Consider the following 11530-nt stretch of genomic DNA (forward strand, 5'->3'; position numbering starts at 1 on the left):
ATACAAAACACAACGTTATAATAGTAATAGTACAGATGTAGTCTTAGCCCGTCATCGCGTGGCCATTTTGTGCTTATTTTCATACAAGTACTGTGCGTTTATTTTCTTGAATATTTCTATTTGTCGATTATTTCGAAGCACATTATGATACAGGAAAGAAAGTCAAGTTCATGATATCGATTAACTATAGTTCAAGCTACGAATAATAAAAACTAAGGAAACATAACTCCCATACTTCAACAGTTTTAAATTAGACTCCTTTTCGAACACTAAAATATGACAATTCAGATTTTCGCCAAGGTCGTATCCCAGGTAACGTATCATAATAATGCGCGCCGGACGACAGCCTGCGCGGTTATTGTCATTGTCATAGTTATAAAACAAATAATTGTCAAAAGCGGATAGTATTATGCAGTATACACCAAGCACTTACCTACTATCACGAAGAAACGAGCACGTAATTATTATTTTAAAATCAAATATTTTCCTCTGATACTTAAGACATCGACAATAATTAGCTTATAATTTACGTGTAATAAATTATGAACAAACCTTGTACGACTCGGGCGAATCTAAAACTGTCCGAGCACCTAGAGAAGACGTTTTCAGATTACAAAAATCTATGTGCTAAATTATTACAGAATTGAAATTAAAAACTTACGTACATTTTGTGTTTGTTTACAATTAATATAATATTTTAATAACAGTTAGCAGTTTTTTATTTTTGTTCATTTACAATATTAAAGGAAAATACTTATTTATTTTGTCGATTGAACGTAATTTATTACATTATGTTTTTTTTGTTTTGTTGTAAAAAAAATCCGTAACAAGAAATATGAGAATACCCATATCATCTTATAACGTATTTAGTATAATGTCAGCCAAACCCTAAAATTTCGTTTATGATTAAATTGTTACATCTTGCATAACACTGTCCATGGCGACTTTGTAAAAATTTTGTAAATAAATTATTTTTTGATTATTGCACTTTTAGAATAACATGTAAATTTAATAAGACAAACACAAAGAGACCAGCTTAATTTTACGCAAATACCCTAGCATCCAACTTAAATAAACCATCTTTTTTGGGTCGACAAAAATACAAGAAATTTAAGCATAATTTTAAACAATTCACTTACAGATGAAAGGTTATTCCTGTATTAAAAGTCGTATCTTACGTTACACCCTTCCTCAATGAGCATTCTATGTTAAAAATGAAACACCGACGTAAACTCCATCTGGCTTGTCTTTTATTTGGTGTGTTAAAGTATAAAAAGCCTACATATCTCTACGAAAAGCTTTCACGAACGACTAGTCTTAGGTCCTGCGGTCCAAGGCAATGTTCAACCCAATTAGCCATTGAGAAACACCAGACATCGTCGTTCAGAGGAAGCTTTCGTTACACGGCTTCTAAATGCTGGAACAATATACCTCCGCCTATTAGAAATCTTAATAGTCTGGCATCATTCAGGAAACATCTCCAAAAATTTATGTTACAAGCACAAAAGGCACAGGAAAGTATTCGCCTAGATATTAGTGTGTTGTAGGTGTTTTGCGTTGTTATTATATATTTTTTTCCACTTTTGAACAAATTATTCTAGTATTGTTGGATTCGATTGCCATCACATATTCCTTGTAATACTGTTGTTTCCTAATAATGTTTTTATATTCTGTTATAATATTATATTTATTTTTCAACACTTTTAATTATTTTAATAATATTTAGTTTAATTCATGGATGTATCATCTTATTATACATAATCAAAGTTCAATGTTTGTAATATTATTGTTGTTTTAACTTATGGAACTGTCATATTATGTCACTGTCAAAATATTTTGAAGTCAGTAACGATAGCTGCAGCCGTGGGTGCCAAAAAAAAGCAAATTTTAAATAATAGTTTATTAATTATAACTTTTACATTAATTAAAATTAAAATTACTAATTACGAATTACAAACTAAGAGTGATTCCCTACTGAAGTGGAGTAAAAGAATGAGGTCCTCCGCTGGTCGCACGATGGTGGTGGCCGCTTCTGCTGACTTGGATATTCCCTCGAATTGATGTTGAAATCTTGCACCGTGTGCGGTACAGCGCGGTAAAGCTGTGTGCACACTTGGGTTTCTGAATATTAAAATAAAGGTGTGGATACACTTATATTGAGGTGTATCGTAGTTAGGATGGTGTAACACCTCCCCCCGTAGAACAGCGCCTGTTGAAGACTGTTGTCGTAAACTGCGCTGGAGGATGATCAGGATCTATTCTTCTAGGTCGAGCGTAGACAGCTGGCATCTCTATCTTGCTATTGTCATTCGGTTTTGATGTTTCAGCCAAGGATCTAGTATATCTCTTCCATAAGTACACGCTAGTGAGGGCGCATGCACTTAATAGTATCAATGCATACATAGGTATCGTAGTGTGATAGATACCGTAGTTGTCTTCATTTTTCAGTTTTATAGGTTGCTGCATGGAGATTCTTGTATTGATTTCTTGTAGATTTTTCAGGCTTACTGAGTTTAGTGTAAGAGTAGCCTGTGAGTCTTCTTCAGTAGTCGTGTAGTTGGGCATATTCAGTAGCTTGAGCGCCTGGCCTTTTAGACGATCCTTGGAGTTCGAAATGGTAAATTCTGGGGCCTCCATAAAACATTGCTTAGGGATGATGACAAGATAGCTGCCTTGGAGAGTCTCGTACTGGTGACGTTCGCAGAACATGTGGACTTTTGTTGGCTCAGGAAAACTGACAGTGTAGTGCTTCTCATCCAATTCTTCAAATGCTGCATGGCTCAGGGTAACAGTGATGGGCTTGCACGAAGGGCTTCGCTCCTGGGTTGATATTAGTCGCTGCACGCAGTCCTCTGGCTGGTTGAGAGGGTTCGGCTGTTCCTTACATATATACCACTTGTTGGCCTTCGGGCATTCTGCCTCTATGTACCTGAATTCTTTCTCATGGATAACTAGGAATGGAAAGGTGGGTTTGAGGATCTCATGGTGCTTATTAGGAACTATAGATAACTTATATAAAGTAAATATCTTAGCTAGAAATATTGGAAATTTAAAAACTAAAACTATTTCATTACCCACATAAAAGGAGCCTACTCTAATTATATCATAGTATTCTCTTACATCTAAATTAAGAATACGCTCACTGCCGTACAATGATGACCGTTTGCTTAAAATAGAGCGTATGTTAGCTAGATTTAAAGCTGAATGATGTAAAGTGGAAGTTTTAATAAATGCTAAAATATTCTGCAACTTAATTATTTCCTGTGAAATGGAATCTACATTGTCACTCAATATTAAGAGTATTTGAGTGAGACGATTATATTTCACTAAACTGAAATTCTGCTTTATATTGTTATCATTAATTTTATTAACCATGTTCATCATTTTATTCTGATTTTCTTTAATAATTTCTATAATTTTTGAATACTGAACTGTCCAATTTTTAGATAAGCTAATATGACTGTTTAATTCATTTATCAAATTATTTTCGTTTTCCTGCAAATTTTTAATAGCTTCATTGTAATGAATAGCATCAGTATAATCTAAGTTACCAGTGACACTTTTGATTACTGAGCCAAGACCATCAATAAGGCCTCTTTTCGCACGGTTGGACACAAATGTCTCTAGCTGATTTAAAACACCAGTAAGCTTATTTTTAAGGTATGCTATATGGGGTTCTAGAAAAAATTTAGTTTTATTTTGAAATTCTTGAGTAAAGGAATCTAATTGAATATCGATAGACTTAATTTGATACTCTAATTCTTTAAGATTAATTTTATTTAAAAAGGTATGATGATGGGAAATGATCCTAGTGGATCCTAATTTAAAAGGTAAAATTCCAGGTCCGTCGTTTAGGCTTTCAAGTTTTATCTCTTGTGCTCGGACGACGCTCAGGAGAAGAAAGAGGGTCAGCAGTTTCCTGTAACAATTGTGTCGATTTAGGTACTCTTTTGAGTCTATTTTTGGCGATTGGGTTTCGTTTTTTCCTCGTATATATATGAATAGGTAAGTCAGCCATAACTTCATCATGGGTATAACGTGGGGCTAGTTTCTGTCGTGAAGCTGTTGGATTCTGGATAAAAACTGTCTGTTCAGGTAAGTAGTTAATTTCAGGTTCCCTATTTCTATTTCGGTTTTCTATCATATTTTCTCGAGAGTCATTAGATATGTCTTGTATTGTCTTGTACGCTAAAGTCATTTTGTCTTTATGATTAGTCATGTACTGTTGTAGAAGCTGGGTGGAAATGTCTAAATCAAAAGCATCTCGTGGGTCAAAGTGTCCAGTAATTACTTCTATAGGTCTACATTTAGTTAAACTATGTATACTACTGTTATATGCTAGAAGTGCGTAAAGCATTAAATTAACTATTGATTCCGATGTGTGACTTAATTTTAAAATTCTAAGATGTTCGAGAATGGTGGAATGAAAACGTTCAACTATTCCATTTTCGTTTGGTGCGTGAGGGGCTATTTTATGGTGTTGTATTTTATGTAATTTCAGGAATTCCGCTAGCAGTTGATTCGTGAATTCAGTACCATTATCGCTAACTATTGTCATCGGTATGCCATGGTGAGTACAAAAATTTAGGAAACCTTGTAAAACGCTGACAGCAGTAGAGTCACGCAAGTGATAGGCTTGTGCGTATTTCGAAAACGCATCTACAATTGTAAGAAATTTTTCGTTTTGGATTGTAAGTAAGTCTATGTGCACTATTTCTAATGGTTTTGAGGCAGATGGAACTAATTGAAATTGTGGTCGTATGGGATTACGGTCGTATTTTGCTTGTCCACATATGGTATATGAGTTAATGAATTTTGTTATAGTTTCCTTCATTTTTGGCCAATAATATCTATTGGATAATGCTAAATAGGTTTCGGTAATACCTCGATGGTTTGTTTTACCCTCGTGGTATTTTCTTATTATATCCTGCTGTTTTAAATATTCACGTACATTTTCTACTTCGCGTTTTGTCACGGTAAGGAACATAGATGAATTTTTAAAAGCTCTCTGTATTATAGGAATTATTTTGTACATAGCTTCATTTGGATTTATTAATAAACCAGTTTTAATTTTAGGATTAACATATTCTTTAATGGAGTTAATAACGTCTACCTCTAGGCTGGATTCTGATAACTGAATAGATGTTCGCGTATGGTTATCGAATGGTTTGGTGACAACGGTGCGGCCTTTAATGTCGCCTACAACGGTAAGTACTATTTGTCTAGAAAATTTATTTAATGGGTCGTCAGAGATTGGGATATTTAATATAGGTTCCTCGTGGCTAGTATGTACAGTAGCGGTCCTTGAAGAGGATTCACTAGCAGTAGCTGTCCTTGAAGAGGATTTGCTGGCAGTTGCGGTCCTTGAAGAGGACACACTATTCGTTATTGTCCGAGATTCATCTTCTGGATCGTGAGATCCTTCTGAGACATTAACTACTATAGAGTTCGTTTCATCATTATGCAATTCAATTCTAGAAAGTGCATCGGCATAAGTATTAATTTTTCCCTGCTTGTATACTACAGTAAAATCGTATTCGGAAAGCTTAAGACGCCATCTCGTAAGACGCGAGCTGGGTTCCTTTAGGTTCATGATCCATTGTAACGGTTTGTGATCAGTGATGATTTTGAATTTACGGCCGAATAAATAAGGTCTGAAGTATTTAGTAGCCCAAACTATTGCAAGCAATTCCTTTTCTATTGTACTATAATTACATTCACTGGAGTTAAGGGTTCTGGAGGCATAAGCTATTGGTTTATCTGAACCTACTGTTCCTTGCGACAAAATTGCACCAATAGCAACATTTGACGCATCGGTAGTGAGAATAAAATCTTTGGAAAAATCTGGATACTGTAAAATGGGATCGTTTGTCAAGAGGGTTTTGCAATGTTCAAAGCATTCTGTATAGGCTTTATCAAAAGTAATTTTGGAACCTTTTTTAAGACATTGAGTAAGTGGTTTTGTTATACGTGCAAAATCCGGAATGAACTTTCTGTAATAGCCTATTAATCCTAGAAAACGTTTAATTTCGGTTGTGGTTTTCGGTAGTGGATAATTTTGAATAGCATGAATTTTATTAGGGTTAGGTTTAACACCCTCGTTACTTATTACATGGCCTAAAAATTCTGTTTCAAGTTTAAGAAATTCTGATTTATCTAGCTGAATTTTGAAATTGGATGAACGTAATTTATCAAAAACTTTTCTTAAATTAATAATATGCTCCTGAAGGGAGGTACTGAATACAACAATATCATCTAAATATACTACACATATTTTATTTTGCAATCCGTCTAGAACATTGTCCATGACACGCTGGAAAGTTGCAGGTGAGTTTTTCAAACCCATAGGCATACGTAAAAATTCATAATGGCCGTTTTCAACATTGAACGCGGTTTTGTGAATATCCTGGGGGTCCATTTCAACCTGATAGAACCCACTAGCTAAGTCTAAAGTAGTGAAGTATTGGCATTTTCCTAGCTTGTCTAGTATGTCAGATATATTGGGAATGGGGTATTTATCATTTATGGTTTTTTCGTTGACCTTCCTGAAATCTATTACAAGACGCCACTTAACTTTGCCGGAAGCATCTGCCTTCTTAGGCACTACCCAGATTGGAGAGCTCCAAGCAGAATTGGATGGCCTAATTATATTTTGTTCTAGCATTTTTTTAATCTGGTCTCTTACTTCTTGCCTATGAACATAAGGATACCTATAAGTTTTTGTATGAACTGGAATTTCATCGGTAGTCTGAATTTTATGTTTTATTTTATTTGTAAATGTTAAAGACTCGCCCTCAAGATAAAATATGTCCGAATAATTAATACATAAATTTATTAAATTTGCACGTTCCTCTGGATTTAAGTGATCTGTCCGTAAGCGAGATATGACTTCTTTTGCGCGTTCAGATATGGTTTCTGGCTGGCTCTCAACATTATAGAGTTCTGCTTCTACTGGTTTATTCATAGAAAATATAATGTCATTATGCGTAGGATTGGTTATTTCAACCCATCCTCGATTATTAATTACTTTCGTTAAACATTCGGTAATGTAACAGTTACAAATTACTTGCTTTTCAATTAAAACATCGCCATTTAAAGAGTTGATAGGTAATCTAACTAATTTTGATGAGTTAGCCGGAATAATCTCCTCGTATAAATTTGCGTTACGTGAGTCATACATATGAATTGGAATTGTAGCGTTACGGGTAATTAATTTTTTATTTTTCAGATCTATATTTGATCCAAAGACATCCAATAAATCAAAGCCTATTAAACCGTCAAAGTAGTTATGAAATTTATATACGAATAATGTTAAATCACCCTTATCTCGAAATTCCGGAAAACAAGGTAAAGTGATAGAATAATTATTTCTACTGGTAGCGTGCACATTTGTAACTTCGAAAGGATCATAATTTAATGGTATATGGCTAAAATACTTTTGTACAGCTTCAGGGCTAATAAAAGACTGATTAGCGCCTGTATCTATTAAAAACTTAAGGGGTGGATCGGATATCTGAATATAACCTAATTGTCTCTGAATATGAAAATTAACTTCTATTTTGGCTTTTCTAATTTCGGGGCCTGATGAAAATTTACATCGTCAGCAGTATTTTGGTTTTCAATTTCAGTCACTTGCACTGTTTCAGGGTAAGGATCATGATTTTCATAGTAGTCAGTTTGTTCGCATGTCAAATAATTTTGGTCATGGTCAGAATAGTAACAGTCTTGGTCGTAATACTCGTATAAGTCATTATATTCATTGTCAAATTCGTTATAATTCATTTCACGCGATTTCAAATAATTAGTTGGTGGGGGATTGCCGGATTTACGCCAATCGTGTCCACTAAGGGTTGGTGGCAAAACTCTCGGAACAAAATGACTAACGCCACTCATGGGACGGGGCTGATTATGATGATTAAAATTATTATTATAATTTTGATGCATGAAAGGCCTATTTATTCTGAACATATTACTTTGGGGGTTGTAATTTGGGGGTACGGCACGCATTATTTGCTGCGTACGTGTGGGACCACGTTGCTGTTGCATTTGGGGATGGTAATTTAATTTTGAAAGACCCTGAAAATTATTCACAAATTGTCGCGGAAAATTAGACGTATTTAAATTAAATGGTTTAGGAACAAAATTATTGAGAGGCAAATTCTGACTATGCTGGTTTGAATTATTAATTTCCTTTTTGCTCGAATGACTGCTATCATTTCTATGTTGCATGTATAATGCATTTAATTCCTCCTGTACATATTGTAATGCTTTTTCCATAGATTCCGGTCGCATACACCTAATCCTATAACCTAAGGGGTCTTTAAGGCCTCGCAAATAAGCTTGCAGTGTTAATTTTTGATATAATGTGCGCTTAGCCGCAATAGTAGTACTGACAGTTTCATGCAAAGAAATATATGTCATAATCGTGCTAAAAAGATTTTGGCAACGCTCATAAAATTCCTGTGGTGTACTGGAACCTTGGGTCTGCATCGAAAGGTCACTATAGAGTGCTGTCTCGTCACGGTGGTCAGCAAAATTATTTATGAGAGCATTTTTTATGCCCTGCCAAGTTTCTGGTATGCCACTTGCATTTATTAATCTAGCTGCGGGACCAGTGATCTTATTTAAAATACCATTAAGTAGAGCTAAATTACCTAAATTATGTTCTGGCTGGGTGCCTAGGTGAGTTAAAACTATTTGATCGCAAAGATTAATAAAACGATTTAAAACGTGAGGGTTCCCGTCAAATTCGGGTAACATCCTCATTGATTTATAAATGTTATCTAATTCGTATTCAGACATATTTTCTGAAAAATCCCTGTTCTCGTCAAAAGCACTATTCCTACTAGAACTACGTTCACTTAACCTACTATTACTATTTTCTCTTGGATGAAAAATTTTGAAATACTACTTAAATTAAATTTTTAACTAAAATAACTTTAATTAAAAAGAAAATGTATCTAATCCTATTATTCACACAAAAATTATGCGATTTAATTTTTATGTAACGAATAAATCTACCTAATCCTATAATTAACACAAAAATTAAACGATTTAATTTCTGTCAAAAGAATAAATCTACCTAATTCTAAAATTAACACAAAAATTATGCAATATAATTTTTATGGTATAAGGAATACTTATATTTAATAGGAAACTTATGGATAGGTTTGGTAAGGAACTTGAAAGATTCAAGGTACTTACATTTGCATTTTTCTCAGCCGAATCAATGTCTGGATTCCCCGTAGGCTGCAACCGTAGGTTCTTCTACCACACGGGTGGTACGCGTCGCGATGATGATTATCCCGAATTTCGCGAACCGGCCCGCGAATAGATCCACAAGACTGCGCCAGTAACGATAGCTGCAGCCGTGGGTGCCAAAAAAAAGCAAATTTTAAATAATAGTTTATTAATTATAACTTTTACATTAATTAAAATTAAAATTACTAATTACGAATTACAAACTAAGAGTGATTCCCTACTGAAGTGGAGTAAAAGAATGAGGTCCTCCGCTGGTCGCACGATGGTGGTGGCCGCTTCTGCTGACTTGGATATTCCCTCGAATTGATGTTGAAATCTTGCACCGTGTGCGGTACAGCGCGGTAAAGCTGTGTGCACACTTGGGTTTCTGAATATTAAAATAAAGGTGTGGATACACTTATATTGAGGTGTATCGTAGTTAGGATGGTGTAACAAGTCTTGTCGTTATCTACTTCGTCTACTTTTTGTTTTGTGTATACTATGCAGTTTTATATATATATATATATATATATATATATATATATATATATATATATATATATATATATATATATATATATATATATATATATATATATATATATATATATATATATATATATATATATATATATATATATATATATATATATATTTTTTTTTTTTATGTACTTAATTAAAATTTTATTTTCTGTAAATATAATGCAATAGGTTTTATTCATAATTATAATAATATTAGAAATTGGAATAGATATTTATAATGTCCTGGATTAATAAATTTTAATTAATGTAATAATAATTGTTAGTAAGATTGAAATGAATTTAATTGTTTTTTTTTTTTATGATTGGTGAAATATGTTTACTTAAAGTTGATTGTATATTATTGTTTTTAAATAGTGATTTGAGTTATTCATAATATTATTTAAGACTTGTGTCACTAAAAGGTTGGAACGGCTGTGAGGTCACGGAATGGGTCAAGCGGAAGACCGGCGTTGGTTACCTGCTGGGTGTGCCACACTGCCGAGCTTGGTCCAATTTGCGGCTAATATACTCAATATTTTTATGATAATAATTCAACGATTTTATATTTTTTATTCTTATTTCTTTAATTTATAATTTATGTATTTCTATAGTTTTAGCTGCAAATAAACGTTTATTCTATTCTATTCTATCTGTATGACTTCTACACCATTTCACAGGGCATTTAGGCATTTTAACAACAAAATTACTACGCTACGTAAAAACTACGTAAAAAGTAAGTAAACAAACCTATGTTAACAAATTGTAAAATGATTTGACAAAATTGTCATGTCAACCTGGTTGAATATCACTCGAGTATATATACACGAAAAATACCGAACACATGCATAAATATGCATGTATTCGGGTCACATTTTGTAGCCTTTTGGTGCACTTTTTTTGACGGAGTTACTCTTCCTTAGTTTTTATTATTCGTAGAGTTCAAGTGATGAGAATCCGTAAACACACGTAAAAAGCTATGCATTTTTTATAGCCAAATTATTAATTGATGTGACATTTTTAGTACTAATGCCTTATATGGCACGAATAAGGGATTAATAAACTTATAAATTATCTTTTTAGCTTACAAAAATACCGATTGAAAAGACCAAAAAACGTTGTTCAAAACTTACGTATTTAATGTTAAATCCACGTGTTTGAGGCATTCTTTGACCATTCTTATGGTTTATTATTTAGCGGAACCACAAAACTCAACAATATTATATAGCATTAAATGTTCACTAAAAACCTTTATTAACACTTTTATTAGGTACATGAATTAAGCAGACCGACTCCTTTGTCATGTCCTAGTAAGTAGGACATAACATTACACGCTTTTGACGCTTATACACCGATATAAGGCTCTCTCAACTCTCAAGTGTATAATACCTCAATGCCCAAAACTCTTAATTAAAAATATTTTCTTGTTTCAATAATTAACATTGAAATTCTACCACTACCTATTTATCTAGGTAGTTGTAGGATAATTTATTATTATCATAATAATATATAATGTATAATATTACAGCACAAACTATATAGAATGCTAACGCATTATTATAACAGGACACAGGTCTTTGCTATTACCTTTAAATTTTAATTAGGGTAAATAACTACATAGGGTCATTGGAAAAAGCACAAAAACATCATATTTATTAATGTTTCTTTAAAAACAGGCGTTCTTTTACTTTAAAAACAGGAAATTTTTAAAGCAACATTAATAAATATTGTGTTTTTGTGCTTTTTCCAATGACTGGTACTGTCCAATCTA

Source organism: Aricia agestis, chromosome 7 (genome assembly GCF_905147365.1).
Source record: "Aricia agestis chromosome 7, ilAriAges1.1, whole genome shotgun sequence".
NCBI classification, from domain to species: domain Eukaryota; kingdom Metazoa; phylum Arthropoda; class Insecta; order Lepidoptera; family Lycaenidae; genus Aricia; species Aricia agestis.